The sequence below is a fragment of the Falco biarmicus genome, chromosome Z, assembly GCF_023638135.1.
Source record: "Falco biarmicus isolate bFalBia1 chromosome Z, bFalBia1.pri, whole genome shotgun sequence".
Taxonomy (NCBI): domain Eukaryota; kingdom Metazoa; phylum Chordata; class Aves; order Falconiformes; family Falconidae; genus Falco; species Falco biarmicus.
This window is the reverse complement of record NC_079311.1, coordinates 44859012-44874868: the sequence shown is the minus strand read 5'-3', so window position 1 is coordinate 44874868 and position 15857 is coordinate 44859012. Positions and strand designations below refer to the sequence as shown.

The window sequence follows — 15857 nt, the reverse complement described above, 5'->3', positions numbered from 1 at the left end:
AAACAGTATTCAAAGTATTGGACTACATGGTAACAAACCAAAAGTTCTCCCTCACACTTTCTTGGAAAGCATCTTCCTCCTGCTTTGCCCACAGAGAAGTATTTTTTATTTTTTTTTAAATACGGATCTGGAAATCAGAAAGGGGGGGGGGGGGGGGGGCAGGCAGAAAATTCAACTGCCAGTCTTTCTACAGTGACTTCCCAAGAAGCTAGAACAAATCACCGCAGTTTCAAGTAGTCTTTCTCCCAGTTTACATGCATCATAGTTTTTAAGGGCTTTATAGCAGGCTAGTCCCAGTATCTGTTTTTGAAGAACAGTGCTCAATAACAGTAGTGCAAATAATGGAAATTTTTTCCATAATAATACTTTTGTATAGTTGTACAGTTGCATTAATGGCAAAGAATGTTATGTAAACAGGGACATGCTGAAATTTCAATTCCATTATCAAGCAAAGTAACTGGCTGTACCTTACAATCCCACAAAAATCCACTACCTCAGTCAACTACTGCAATACAATAGTAAGTGCATTAAAAAAACCCACCAAAACCAACAAAAGCCCAGTGCTCAGTATGTGAATTTTCACTTACAAAGTCTACAGATACACAAAACTCCTGCTGAGCCTCACTCCTGTACAAAGCCTGAATGAGCTTCGCCCTACAAACATTTTTAAGCATCAGAGGACTAACAGCGTTGCTTCGACTCATGGGTTCAAATAGCTACAACTGAAAAGACTGTACGCCTCCTCACAGAGCAGAGGTTACAGCCAGTTGATTCAGGCAGTTCAGAAATTCAGCCACTGATCCAGCTGCCTACAGAAAGGACCTGCAGAAGTTTCACTGCATTTATGATCTAGAGAAGAACCTATGGTGAATACAGTATGGGCAGAGGGAAACCACCAGCAGCTTCTTTTTACGGGAATCATGTCATCGTGCCTCTGTTTCAATTCAGAAGAGGAAGCACTCCATGAAAAATAATCCTGTACAGAATTCTATTGTATCAAATTTCACAACTATAATTCAGACTTAAAAAAAAAAAAAAGGAGGCAATGCAAAGAAAAGCATTTTGTCTCTGTATTTTTAAAGCATATCTTTTCTTTTTGTTAAAGGAGGACAGTGCCCTCTGCTGACTCACACATACCAGCAAAGACAGTTATTTCAAACTGGTATTTCTAGAAATGTCAGAGTACTGGGAGGGTCCCTTTCAAATTAATAAATGATTCCAGCAGGAATTTTCCTCTCAAAAATTGCAGCTAACTTAAATGGTTGCATTTGTGTGTTGTTCAACCAAGAAGATTGTCTTTCTAAACAATTACCTCATTTCTTGGAATTAAACTCTGAAAATAAGCTTCAGACTTACCCTAGGCATGAAAAGCTACCCGATATCCTATCACCTACTTCTTTTGGGTGCTTTTATTAATCCCTTTATGTCTAGACTAACAAATTGGCAGGATGGAAGTAAGGGGGCAAAATGTGATCTCAGATGAAAAGCTGTTGCTTAGAACAGGGTCACTCAAGAATGAATTTAGCCCCAAGATGTTAAAGATAGCAACCCAACACTATTTTCTCTAGAGAAACCACAGACATTATATCACGGTGATGAGTAACTATTTGAAACATGCCTTCAGGGAGAATTAGAAAAGAAAGTTTTATGCCATGTGTGACCTAAAAAAGTGATAGCTTCTTTATAAATCAGGTACAATCTTCTAATTCCTAGAAATACACCGTATTTTTGCTGGCTCCAATCAGATGCCAAAAAGAGCTTATTCAAAGGACAGCAAAACACTGCTGCCTCCTCTTTCAAGGCTTCAGGCAACATACCAGTCTCCTGAAACACGCTGCCAACTTTTATGTTAGGAAGGAGGAAGGAAAAGCAATAAAACACAGTATCTTCCTTATACAAAAATCACAGATTCAAGTTTTATACAAGTAAGAGCTTGAAAAGCTTCTTACTTTGCTGCCTGGCATGTGTAAAATTGATTCATAGTCTGACAACCTAATTAATATATATTTTTAAATGATTAATTTTGCTTACTAACTATTCAGTATTTACAGGGAGAGGTCACAGCAGGCTTTTTAACAACCATTTGGGAAGACTTATTTATCTGCCAATGCACAAATGTATTATCCTCCCAAGACATTAGCCAAAATAAGACATGGTCCTTATAAATGTGTCATTAGTCATCAAATGAAGGGAAATAGGTTTTTGGAGTGTTTTGTTTGTTTGCTTGTATTAAGTTTTTTGTAATCTAAATGGTTTATAAAAGTCCATGTTTTTAATAAGAGTTAAATCTATGTAAAGGAAAGCAAAACTGAGGACTTTTTAGAATTAATTTTGATGGAAGTGTATCTGGAAGAAGCTTCTGGGAACTGAGTAAGGCAGGTAGAAACTGTATATTGAGAAAAACTGTGTAGCCTCATTATTAGTATAGTAAGGTTTCCATATTCAAGTCACCTACTCTTGCTGTGCAATATACTCTGGAGATTCCCCAGGACACAGCAAGGAGATGAAGATCTAGGGTCAAAGCCAACAGCTACATACTGACCTATCACATCAAGCCTCCTGGAGTCAACAGGTTCCACTCCACACATTTCCAAATCTACCCTCCTTCTATTTTTTTCCAGAAATGTCTGAGGCAGTTTCCCAGAAAATCTTCAAGTCAAATCTATCAAGTTAGATTAAGAAAGCTGTTGGTGTAGAAAAGAAAGGCTGTTTGTGTTACATTCTGCTATCCGGAAAAAATGCTTATTAATATGCCTTATCTACCTTGGTCATAAGTACTGTCAGAGACAGGCAACTACCTAGGAAATCAGCATGCAGCTACCACACACATAAACGAACATTTTGAATTGGAATTACAGTATTAATGCAAATGCTGGTACGAAGACTGAACTAGATGGTTAACAAAAATAGTCTGTAATTAGTCTTTAAAATTAAGGAAGATATCATTAATTCACCTTAAGAAAGGATTTTGTCAAAAAAGCCCGCAAAGCACTATTGCCCTGACCAAGTACCAACTCATTTATCATCAAGACTTCAATTTCCTTCAGTGTGCTTTAAACTCCCTCTTGATATGAAAATGACCCTAATTCCTTTGGACTGAGTAGATTAAGTATTTTAATTCAGACTTCTGGCCTAAAAGGAATGACAAATTGGATTAAAGGTGAATAATATTTAGCTTCACTGGATAATTATAGTACTTTGATTTCATGCAATCACAGACTCACAGAATGGTCAGGGTTGGAAGGGATCTCTGAAGATCATCTGGTCCAACCCCCTGCTAAAGCAGGTTCACCTGGAGCAGGCTGCTGAGCCATATCCAGTGGCTTTTGAATGTCTCCAGAGAAGGAGACTGCACAGCCTCTCTGGGCAGCCTGTCCCAGGGCTCTGTCACCCTCAAGGTAAACAAGTTCTTCCTCATATTCAGATGAAACTCCTTGTGTTTTTGCCCATTGGCCCTTGTCCTGTCACTGAAAAGGCACCACTGAAAAGAGCCTGGCCCCATCCTTTTGACACTTGCCCTTAAGGTATTCGTAGACATTGGTAAGATCCCTTCTCAGCCTTCTCCGGCTGCACCGGCCCATCTCTCTCAGCCTTCCCTCATGAGGGAGATGCTCCAGCCCCCTCATCCCCTTGGCAGCCCCCCGCTGGCCCCTCTCCAGTAGCCCCCTGCCTCTCTTATCACCCACCTACAGAAACACTTATGCATGTCTGTAGGTAGGCCAGGACGTTATTAATCAAATTAAAGACAGCACAGCTGGAGGGGAAAAATTAGAAGTTTCACGCTGGTTTTGCAGCCACCCAACACTTTCTTTGGAAGTGCTGATCACTAAACCTTCTGCAAAAGCACTGCAGCACCGCAGTCACTCCAATGTGTGACTACGGTTAGTGACCTGACAGCCCATGCCACAGTCAGGACCTGGCAGTCTGTGCATTTATGTACACATCCACTGCTGTTCTCAAACCACCTCTACAGTCTAACACAGAAAGCAGTACGAGACTTGTGTGGGATGAGACGCTCTTCCTTGATCTGCATGATCACAAATCATACTTGGAAATGTTATCAGAAGAGGGTAAAATTTTAAAAGGCTGGGAAGTTGGAGAATAGTGCTAAGGGCATGGCTCTGCCACCTCCTTTGTATGCTGGTGCACTTTCCTTCACGCTACTATTTTGATACTATAACTAACATGTATTTTCAAATGTCTGGTTTAAATGACAGATTTAGTTAGAAAAGTCAACACTGAGCAGATAGAGGGGACCATTATCAATGCATGCTAACCATGTAGTTATGTGACATAGCATGGAATGTCCCTTATAATAAAGTCTGAACTTTACCATCAAAATACAATATATTGGTTCAGACATCAGCATAACAATGTTGGATCATTTCTTATTCTACAGAGTTACTCTCAGTTGCCATCTCTGAAATGCTACCAAATTGTTTTTAACCAAAATCCACTGGATGTGGATTATAATGGATTTACAGTAGTGGCATAATTCACTGCACTGGTGCCACACTGGTGAATTATTTTTAACTGTATAATAAAATATTACAAATCACTTAATGTAAAGATAGGAAATTGACAATATAGTTCAAAGCAAATACTAAAATTTCTCTTATTTGTGGCACAGGACAAGGGAATCCCAGAACTCATGACTTCCAGAAAATTTCAGTGCTGTTTCCCCCACATCATCTTCCTTTCATTAATCTCCTCTACAGCACACTAGTTGCTGTAACTGCTGCAAACTGAACTGGTTTAAATTTTAGAATATGGCTTTCACTGAAAAAAAAACCCCAACAAAACACCAAAACTTGGAAAACAGAATATTGAATTCTTCTATGAGATTTTTCCATGCAGTAATCAGTCCTTTTCTTCTTTGATCATAAATTGCAAATAGTCCTCATTATTTTTCAAAAGTCAGCTTTTCACAATACAGAAAAATCTTCCTTAGTTAGGAGCAGTATGATACAGAAAGCTAAGAGTACATCCAGAAGCCCCAGTAATTCACCACCAGAAGTGTTTATCTAAAGGCAAATTTGGATCAGCAATCATGTATTTACCTTTCACAAACTGCTAATCATAGAGCAGTAAAATCATTCCATGCTATAACGGAAAAAAGTAAGATAACAGTTTGAGGTCAGCAAGTCTTTTGCTCTTTGTAGGTCACCCTCTTTTCAATTTAAGCAGAAAAAAGCCAGAAATGTTTGCAATGTTTCCTCCTGAGAGTCATCATGTGACTCAAATATAATGGAGGAAAATAACTACACAAAGAACAAAACAGTTTGGATAAGAACAGAAGGCTCTGCCTGTGCACACTTCTGTGGCTGCTGCTCTACAGAAACTGTCTCAGCCTCCTGCACCAGCGTCACAGCTACTGCACAGTGCCGGCAGGGTCACAAATATAGCTTCAGCTCTGACAGGCAGGCTATATGCACACAATTTGGAAAACATGTTAGTGAAGAAAAAAGTTAATTGAGTTTGTTAAAATGCAGTTTCTTGAGAAGGAAACAGAACTTTAAATAGAAATCATATTGTGATCCCATTAAGACCAAAGGTTTGACAAGCAGCATCACTAAATTAAGAGAAACACTCACTTGCGGTTGGTGTCTCAATGCTTTTGGAGACACCACTGTTTGTTCTTCTCCCATATTATTTTAATAGGAATCAACAAATTCTATCTGTATATCTTGATACATCATACATACTGTACCTCCCTGCAACTCTACTGCTGTAATTGTAAGCAATGCCTTTGATCAAGAAAAAAAACTTGTAACAAAAATCGTTGATTGTTATCAATCTTGAAATATACCCAACCTCCCTCAGCTCTACAACTGACAGGATCAATGGCAACGTCTTCAGTCTGGCAGTGATACTTCCACATCAAGATAGAAATGAGAAAGCGGGGGGGGGGGGGGGGGGGGAATAAGGAGTAAACAACAAAAAAGAATTCTCTAACTTTTAAATGGTTTAGCAGCCTCATCTTCTCTCTACTGAAATCTAAAGCAGAATAACTCCTGTAGTCTGTACTGAATGAGCACTGCAGAAGTCACTATCCCTATACAAACCAGATAAATGAAATGGTAAACTCCATCAGGGTCCTGCAAAGATCTGGATGCTGTGTTGTCCACCTTGCCTTGTCCTGGTATCAGACCATACTGGAAATCTAACCACTACACACATTTAATGAATGATGTAAGTGGTCCAAAAGGCTGTGTTGACTAATTACAGGGTTCATATGTCAAAAGATGCCCTGCAACCCTTCTGTGAGGGTTACTGTGAATTCAGTAGCCTTAATTTACAACAAATCTACTTTTGTTAATACAAAGTACAGCTGCTGAGTTCCTTCTCCTGTTGCATGTGCCACCAAAAAATAAGTGATTGCGACAAGAAGGAAGAGATGTGGAAGGAAACAACATCTTTAAAGATGATATCCTGTGGGCAGTACCATGTCCTATTGTCCTAGGATTACAATTATATAAGGAAGGCTGTATATCCTGAAGCCAAGGGAAGTATTAAACACATTTCTATAACAGTATTTTAGAAGCATATTTAAATTGTTGCTGCTATACCAGTCTCCCGACTTTTATACACAGATTTAGAGGGTGAGGTGAAGAATTTATTATTTAATAAAAATAATCGACAAACACAGCTATAACCACATAGTTATAGAATTTTTATTATTCTTTTTCATGGTAATGGCACCACCATATTGACTGTTTTCATGTACACCCCTCTCAGCACCTCATTACAGGTAAGTTCAGTTTTAAATGTTCAAGTGATGTACCAACAGTACCCATGCCAATGCAGAAAAACTTGAATGCTGAACCCCTTGAAGACTGCTAGGGGTTCATATCCCTGAAAAGACTGAAGACAGATGGCATAAGTAGTCCTTTTCTCTTCATTAAGAGGCCTTGCCGAGATTAATGCTGGTCTTGCCTTCCAACATGAGTAAATAAAGATCTTGGAACAAGCAACAAGCAGAACAAGTACTCTGGGAGAAACCAAATTACTCATCCAAGTGTCATAGTGGCAGCTTGCCATGAGATTGTGAGACACACATAAACCGCATCAAACAAAGCAGGAGACAGCTGCCCCTCATAACCTGCACAACTATGGAGGAGGTGCTTAACCGTTTCTAGACAACAGAAGAAGCTGGGCATGTCTATACATTCTACACCTCCATAATTAAATTGTGAATTGCTTTTGCAGAATACTGAGGATTGAATGTGACTGTGGACTGTATTTGGTAATCCCTGAAGTATGTTCTCCGAGTCAGGCTGCAAAAGAAAAGCTGAAACTGAAGAACCCAATGAGGTAAGCAACGGCAGAAAAGAAACCAGGAAGCAGGCTGATAGGTGGAAAGATGATTTATGAATGAGAACGGGTTTTTCTTTTCCCATTCCTGCTTTCACTGCCCTCGGACTACTCTTCTAAGAAGGCTGAAACCAACCCTAAAGCAAACGCAACATCACCATGCATTAGTTCCCACCTTAACAGTCACTTAAGACTTCTAAAATGATAGTGCACAGATTAAATATTTACTTTTTATCCTAAATAAACAGGTTTACTTAGTTCTAAATAAAAGCCCAAAGCTGCTTGCCAAAGAGATAATAAATATTCCAATCAGCTGATCCTCAAGACAAGCATCATCAATTTGGTTACGTCATGCTAACATCACACACAGAAACATGACTAAGCGAGGAACAAGTAACTCAGTATGACCTAAAAGTAACTTCAGAAACTTACAATAAAATTACTATTGGAATATATTTTACTGAAAGGTAATTCGGATCTATACCAATGCTAACAAGCCATTGTGTTAGGTATACTACAGTTAATAAAATAGTTTTTACCCTCTGTTCAAGCTACTATATTGTGGACTGTTCTCCAAATTTAAAACTGGATGATCGTTCTGCATTTGTACAAATATTAATTTCTCATTTGCAGAAGTTGCATGTCATGGAAATCACTTACTCCAAACACCATTTATCTGAATGAGGCTTGCTAGTCTTTTTGGTACAATTTATATTACCAGCAAAGTCAGTACTTCACCAGTGACTCTGGAAAAGAAAACAAGGCTTTGGGTAGTACTGAACACAGAAGAGGAGAATGGATGGACATAAGGAAAAGCAGAAGAGCAAGACTTAACACTGAGCATAAATGCCAGATACAGTGTATGTGCTTCAGTTCTTTAAAACGGTGTAGCTGAAAATACTTCAAAACTCTTAGTGCAGATGAAAACTGACAGAGCTACATCAGAAAGCAGCAAACAGAGGAAATGGTGTGAAAGAGGATCTAAGACACTTACGAAGTACATCACATCTCAATATGTGCACTAGAGCATCTCCAGAAGGTCAAAAGGGAGAAACCAGCTCCAGTGACTTGAAGCAGGACCTTCAAGAGAACTGCATTTATTTATCAGAAAATATGCATCTTTATAGGTTAAAGAGGATGATTATAAAGAAACTAAAAAGAGGAAAAATGAGCCTAGCAAAAACCTTCAACATCAAAATTGCTTTCCATGATATCATATAAAATGGGTGGAAGGCATTTTCCATCTTGCAACTAGAACCTATGATTTCACTGTTCTGATCCAGATCAGGAAAAAAATGTCTTTAATTAAAATCTGAAATTAGTGATCACACATTCAGAATAGATCACCTTGGTGTATCACTGTTACCCTTGAGATTAATGTCTAAGCTATCACTAATAGTACTCAGCGGGCAAAAAGATGACTTAGCCATGAAAAACTACCAAGAAAACATATGTAATTGTGTTAGTGTAATGAACGGTAGGCTGCTGGAGGAAGACAGCTTTCTGGCTACATTGGAGCCACACAGAAATCTTCTGAAATCAGAACTATTAAAACAGACAAACCACCAAAACTGAAAGCTGGAGAGAAAAAGAAAAAAGAACTCATCATTTATGTACCTTTCACCACTGAATCCTTACCAGTATTGTTCTTTTCACGCACAACATGCTCCTCTTATTTTTGTCCTCAGGGTAACCTTCTACTAGCCATTACTTCTTCATTTTCATCCCACATCAAGCCCTTAAAACTTACACAGGTAGACATGAATAATTGTATACGGACAGCTTGGATTAACACTGTAATTTTTAACTGTTTTGTTTGCTGAAGGCCTTGTGGATAGTTTGCTAAATCTGCCACCCTTCCAGAAAAAAAAACCCCAACCAACCAAACCAAAAAACTTCACTTGTGACCACACTGCAAAATTAACACTCTTTCACTTTCTGTTGAAACACAGTTTAAGAGCCAGACATTTAAGACTTCACTTCCTTTCAAGGTGTTTAACTGTTCTGGGTTCTTTCCGAAAGCCTGGAAGCTAGCTAGCTCTTACGGCCCTGAACGTAGGTTGATCACATTAAAAAGAGAAAAGAGAAAAAAAAAAGAGACTTCTATGGGAATAGCCACTTTACTTTCTGGGCATAAGAAATGGGTATTTAAATTGAGCTCATTCTTTGGCAGTAGGAGAGCTTTTACTGACTCACAAGCTTTGCTGGATTCAAAGCTGCGTGCATGTATCATGCAGTTCTTGAGGAACTGGGTTTGAAATAACTGCTTTGGGTTTCTACCTGATACATTATACAGTCTGTTTTATACCAAAGCTATAGCTTCAGTTAAGTGTTATGCTTGTTGCAGTTATACTCACTGGTTAATTGTTATATGACTTTAGGCTATTGCTTATGGAACGTATTTTATTTTTCTGTTATTTTTTTTCTGTGCATGCGTTTGTGAACAGTGAGAAATATAGTTAAGGACTTCTAATAAATCTATTTTAAGAATAAACTAAGTGGTTCCCATTATTTTTCTTCCACTTAAAATCTCTTTCAGTATTACAGCACATTTTAGGTGCTACCCACTACCAAAAGCAATGGCTTCTCCATGCATAAACACATGAACACTCAGGAGAATCAACTAAAATTAACTACAGTGTAGACAAACTCATTCAGTAAATAGGTCTTGATTCAGATCAGCCTAATTCAGTTTGGAAACTAGGCCTGCTCTTAAAGGTTACCAAAAAAAAAAAAGAAAAAAGAAAAAAAGAAAAAAAGAAGGCTGTATTAGAATGGAGACTTGGCTTGTATCTGGACCTCCTGCCCCTAAGCTCATCTATGAGCTCTGCCCTAGTTTGAACCTTGGCTGTGGGGCATTTGAAATGTTCACAGATGTCATGTGTTAATGGAGATTGTTAGTTATCATTTTCTCAATTACTTGGCCCAGGAATGAGAGACTGTAAAAACCTTCTGGGTGATTTCTGGCCTCTTGAGAATAAGGTGGACTACTGCAATTTTCAAGGTGCTAGATTTATTTCTCTAGAGAAGCACATTACAATAAACATTCATGAGTTCGTAGCTACATTAGGTCATTTAGATTTATCGCTCACAGGACTATAGTCCTGAGTTAGAACCTCCACAAGAAAAATCAACCAGACAGAAGACCATAGGTAGGTGGTTTGCAACTAAAGGTGGCCAACAGCACAAAGTACCCCAAACTCTGTCTCACTGTGCAAAATTATGGGAGGAGCCAGTAACCAGGAATGTTTGGTGTACTGCAAGCCCCTGAGGCCACCTCCACTGCAGCAATCTCCTTGCCCACCCAATCACAACAGATGCAAAAATTACTGTATGGAATACTAATGAGCCAAACACTCAGAAACTTCCATGGTGTTCATACCCTTCATTTGGTTTTGCTTATGAGATACCTACTAGAAATGCTGCCTTCAAACGGCAATAGAAAAAACACATAGATTTCATCCAGATATGTAACTTGGCTGCTTACATTGTAAAATATTTTACAGTATTTTAGTACAGACTGAAATACATTCAAAATGCACAATCCTTAGCCAAATTCCACAGGTGTATCTTGGTAAAAGATAGTTGAAACACATCCAAAATGCAGACACTGCTCAAGCAGTTGAGGATTCTCTCCACCCTAATCTCATTTTTCTGACACTGTTTCTTTCTTTATTAGATAGCCCTACCTTGTGACTTCTTCGTATTTTCAAAAACATTTTCAAGACAGTGCGCACTAGCCCCATAATAAAACTGAAAAATGGAAGTAAAATGTAATCTGGGACTACATTCCTAGAAAGCAAGCCTTTGGTGGCAACAGTGATTTCTTTCATCATGTTACTGATTACAGGTTAAGTCACTGTTACCTGGTTTGTCTGGAAGAAACAGCAATATACTGTTTATATGCATTACACCATCTGTTATGTAGGAGTCATCATTAGCGCAACATATATTCTGACAATGAAAGTAAAATACTAAGTAGAAAAATACTTTTTAAACTTAGAAGTTTTGTCATTAAGAAATTGGAATTCTATTTAGATTTCTTTGGGAAGTTAAATAATATTCTTACTTGTGCTGAAGTATGGTATTTTAGAAAATAAAAACACATTTCTTCCAAAACTTGCTGAAGTGCTAAGTTATCTTATGACTAGTAACATCCAATTGTTGCATGTAGAGCCCAACTGACACGAACCAGCACAGATTCACTGAAACCACTGCAAATGTTAGGATTTTCCAAACTTCACCAGCCTCTTACACAAAACATTCACTTATATCATCAAATAAGCATCACCTTTTGATGAATATTACTCCAAGCTAGTAAATGGCAGATATATGAATGGTACAAATTCAGAAACATTTCTATTAAATGGATTTTTAAGTGTTCCCAGTTATTTTGGAGGTACGAAATATCTACACCATATATCTGAAGCTAAAAGTTAGAGGAGTCAACATATACCAAGTAAATCTTTCCATTAAAGGGGATCTACTCTGCTACTGATCTATCTAAATTCTGCTGGGTATGAAGTACATGCCTATTAAGAGGTAGGTCTTCAACACAGTATTTATGCTTCATTATCATATTAGTTCATCAAAAGGTATATACTGTAATCCACAAAAATGGATTCTGGATAAATCATGAAATAATTAAGTCATGGTGAGATGTAAAGTTATACTGGAAAACAAATTTTTGGCCTTATCTTGGATGGAATACTAAGAAAAACACACACTATGAAAATATGGTGTATTCTTTCAACATGACTTCAGCAGAATACTGCATCACAGAGGCAAAACATTTTAAAGATGTAAAAAGGAATTTTTATCTAGGGAAAACATTAAATATGTATAAAAGATGAAAATCTATGAAACTAATTCCTTGTTAAAGTTGTATTAACTTCTTAAGGAGTAAAAAAATTATTAAGTATAATTTTAAATATTAAACAGATAAAGATATACCTGCTTTGTTATAAAATATTATATTTATTATTAAAGCTAAAAGAGAACAAGCACACTGTAACATAGGTTTTGCTTCTCAGCATATATCTAAAACAAGACAAAGTAAAAAATGTTGACAATAGAAATCATCACTGCTGTTGGATCCACAAACTGAAAAGACAACAGCCACTGGGCTCAGAAATAGCAAATCAACAGAGAATGAATGTTATCTGCATCTAAGAACAAAAACTGTTAGAAAAAAATTCTGGGAAATGAACATGTTATGTCCATATATACTGAATGTAATGTGCTTATTACAGCTATGAGGATCAGATGTAAATTTAGCCTCCAGCTTATGGAAACTGTAAATGCTGAACACTATTTCAAAACAAAGTAAATTCATTCAAATTACACATCAGTTATATTTTGCAGGCCTGCAATACAGTAGTAGGAATCTAAAACGACTAAACAAAATACAGCTTTATGGATGGCATCATGTTAACAGAATATTGAACTAGAAAGTTTTTCATATAGAAAAATAGAATCATTTAGACTGGAAAAGACCTTTGAGATCATCAAGACCAACCATTAACCCAGAACTGCAAAGGCCACCACTAAACCATGTCCCTAAACACCACATCTACAAGTTTTTTAAACACATCCTTGGGCAGCCTGTTCCAATGTTTGATCACCCCTATATTTCAAGGTCTCCCATACTGAATTTTTTTAAACATTATTTGTCTGCAAGTTTTTGTGGACATGAATTATTTCTACAACCGCACATCTTTAGTCACATGCAGTTTAAAATCAGTGCTCTGAGATAACTGTATCTAAGCTTCAGGTATTGGAATCATTAATAGTTGAATTTAAGTTAAAATAATGAATTAAGTAATGTATTCCTTTTACTACGTATTAAGTTATTCTGCTATAAGAACAGTGAGAAACAACACACATAAGGATTTTTCTTCATTCTGGTTTGTTTCAATCAGGTTTCTTCCCTCAAAAAAAAAAGCAGATGTCCAAAGGCTAACAAACCCCAGAGCTACACATAATTTTCTGTTTTAATGGAAACAAAAAAATAAATTACTTGGAATTATTGTACAGTCACTAGTACAGCAAGGCTTTACAATACTACTTATCCAAAGCATATGGAGAAATGTTGAATATAGGCAGAAAGAAACGGGAAGGTGCCTCACTACTTCAGAAGACAAAACTGCAAGTGGGTAGAGAAAAATTTACGGAACAAACTTTTCAACTTTTCAAACAGCTACAACTCCTTCATATGTAGTAAGCAAGGACACATTCTCAGAGGAAAACTAAAGGAAATAACATCCATTTGGACTTCCTTACATAACTCCTTGCATACTTCTCAGTTATTCTGAGTATTTGTGCTACAGCATAACTCATCTACTCACTTTAAAAACCTCTTACATAGAAGATGCAATTAAAATGAGAAATGTAAACAAAGTAAAGCAGTTTTACTATTCTAGACTATATACATCATTATGGAGACGCTCCATTAAAGTCCCATTCAAGGAGTTAAACTTACTTCCTGCAACTCGGTAAGAAAAGTGTTCCCAATTAACTATTTTCTGGTTCCAAGCTAGATAATCAGCAAGATTATCAGAAAAGAAAACCAATTTTTAGAGAACAAATTGTATTTCATCTTCTGAGTTTGAATGTTCTTGCATGCATGGCAAACCTGGACTTTACAATAGTAACACTTTAAAGTGATGACACAAGTTTGACAGAAGGTTTATGTTTTAAAGGAAAGAGAAATCAAGGGGGATGAAAAAAAAGGCAGAAAAGAGATGGCTTGGAAAGACCTACTTGAGAATTTCACAAAATGGTGCCAGTTCAGGCTAGCATTATATATAATTAGGTGCATTTCCATTTGAATTCCTTCTAGATTAACCTGTGATTGACAAAGGCTTTCCCCCATCCTTCCCCCAAACTTACTTGCAAATAACACAAAATAAATTTGCTAGTCTGGACAAGAGCCAGAAGAAAACTCAAACCACAAAACCCAACCAAATTGATCAGGAAAGGTGCATAAGGGAATAAAATAAAGAGCTAAAGACAGCAATTTCTTTATAATTAAGGCTGAAACAGACTTTCCACTAGCTTAATCAAAACATATGAAAAGTAGCACAGAATTTCCTTTAAATATTTTTTTTCAGTTGTAATCTGACAGATGGTTCTTTGGGAGATACTGAAGGTTTCAGAAGAAATGATCTAATTCTATCAACATTTTGTTTCTTGTAAGCATTCAAAAAAAGTTGATACAACTTGCAGTTAATGAGTTGCCTTTTGTTCTCTTTTGTTGAAAATGTGCTCAACCAGAATACAAAACTTCTTGTGAAAAACAGGAAAAGAAGTAATGAAAATTTCCTAGGATTCCCATGGGTTGTCTTCTTGCTTTTCCTCACTGAGAAAAATAAATCCATTTCAACTCCTCCAGCCCCTCTTGTCCAAAAGAGTTGGGCCAATCCATTAGGGAATGCACACCCCAAGAACTTTCAGGCATAAAATTCAAACATATTAGGTAAGACTGTGAAGAGAAGATCTCTTTTCCTGAAATAAGGAGTTTCTGCATAAATTACGATTCCCATGGAGTTCTCAGCAGGGCAGGAATCCTATGGCTGACATTATATTGCCTGCACAGGCCCCCAGAGGACCTTCTGAATTTGACCCAGGCCCAGCGGGATGGCTCTGGTGAACAAATTCCAATCACATGTGAGCCACAAAAAGAAGGGAAAGGGAAAACAAAGCGAAGTATAACTGTGAAGCATTAGAGACCTTCATGAAGGAAGGCAATCAGGAAGACATGTGAGGCAGGAGGGTTAACAGGGCTGTTCTGAGAATTACCAGATGACAGTCTCAAATTGGTCTCATAATCCGTGATGGCTGTTACAAAAATATTTTGTAAGAAATTAGCTAAGAGAGGCTTTGCAGCACACAAAGGCATGGAACTTTTAAAATTCTGATTTTTTCCAGTATCTGCCAATTATTTGAAGGAAGGAATATATAGGATATAAGTGATTTTTCCTGAACAACAGAGAACTTGAGAATTCAGATCTATTCTTTTGCTTGTTAAAAACACACATTTTTAAAAGATGCATTAAAAATATGGTCCAGAAATAGAGTGATAATGAAATATGATGCAATGGTACCACTGCCCCAAGTAAAGGCAGCATAAACAAAGCTATCTTTATTCCATCAAGATTCTGAAATTAGACAAATGATCTGAGCAAAATTAAGTTTGTTAATGGTCTGTAACACAGTAACATTACATAAAAGTAATCTGATACTACAATAAATCATTCCAAACGGACCATCCAACCTGGAAAAGGAAGGGTATCTAAGTGTTTTCACCAGTTATCAAAACAACCAACAGACCTATCTCTCCAAACCTATGAAGCTGCACAAGTATTGTTCATTCACTGCAAATCTTTGAAAATAGAACTAACTAGAACTAATAGGACTCAAGTATGTGTACAGAACGATTATAAAAACATGTTCAGCACAATGTTGCCATTTTGTAAGTACCCGCTACAGGTACTGATACAGAATTCACTTACTTGCAGGAAAAATGGTGTAAATTTTAAACT

At 37.2% G+C, this 15857-nt stretch overlaps 1 protein-coding gene across 1 annotated transcript in view; it reads right to left on the bottom strand.

Annotated features, from left to right (window-relative positions):
- LOC130142524 (guanine nucleotide-binding protein G(q) subunit alpha) overlaps nucleotides 1-15857 on the bottom strand; it is a 136296-nt gene that overhangs the window by 55265 nt on the left and 65174 nt on the right. The gene's annotated exons all lie outside the window — the stretch shown is intronic.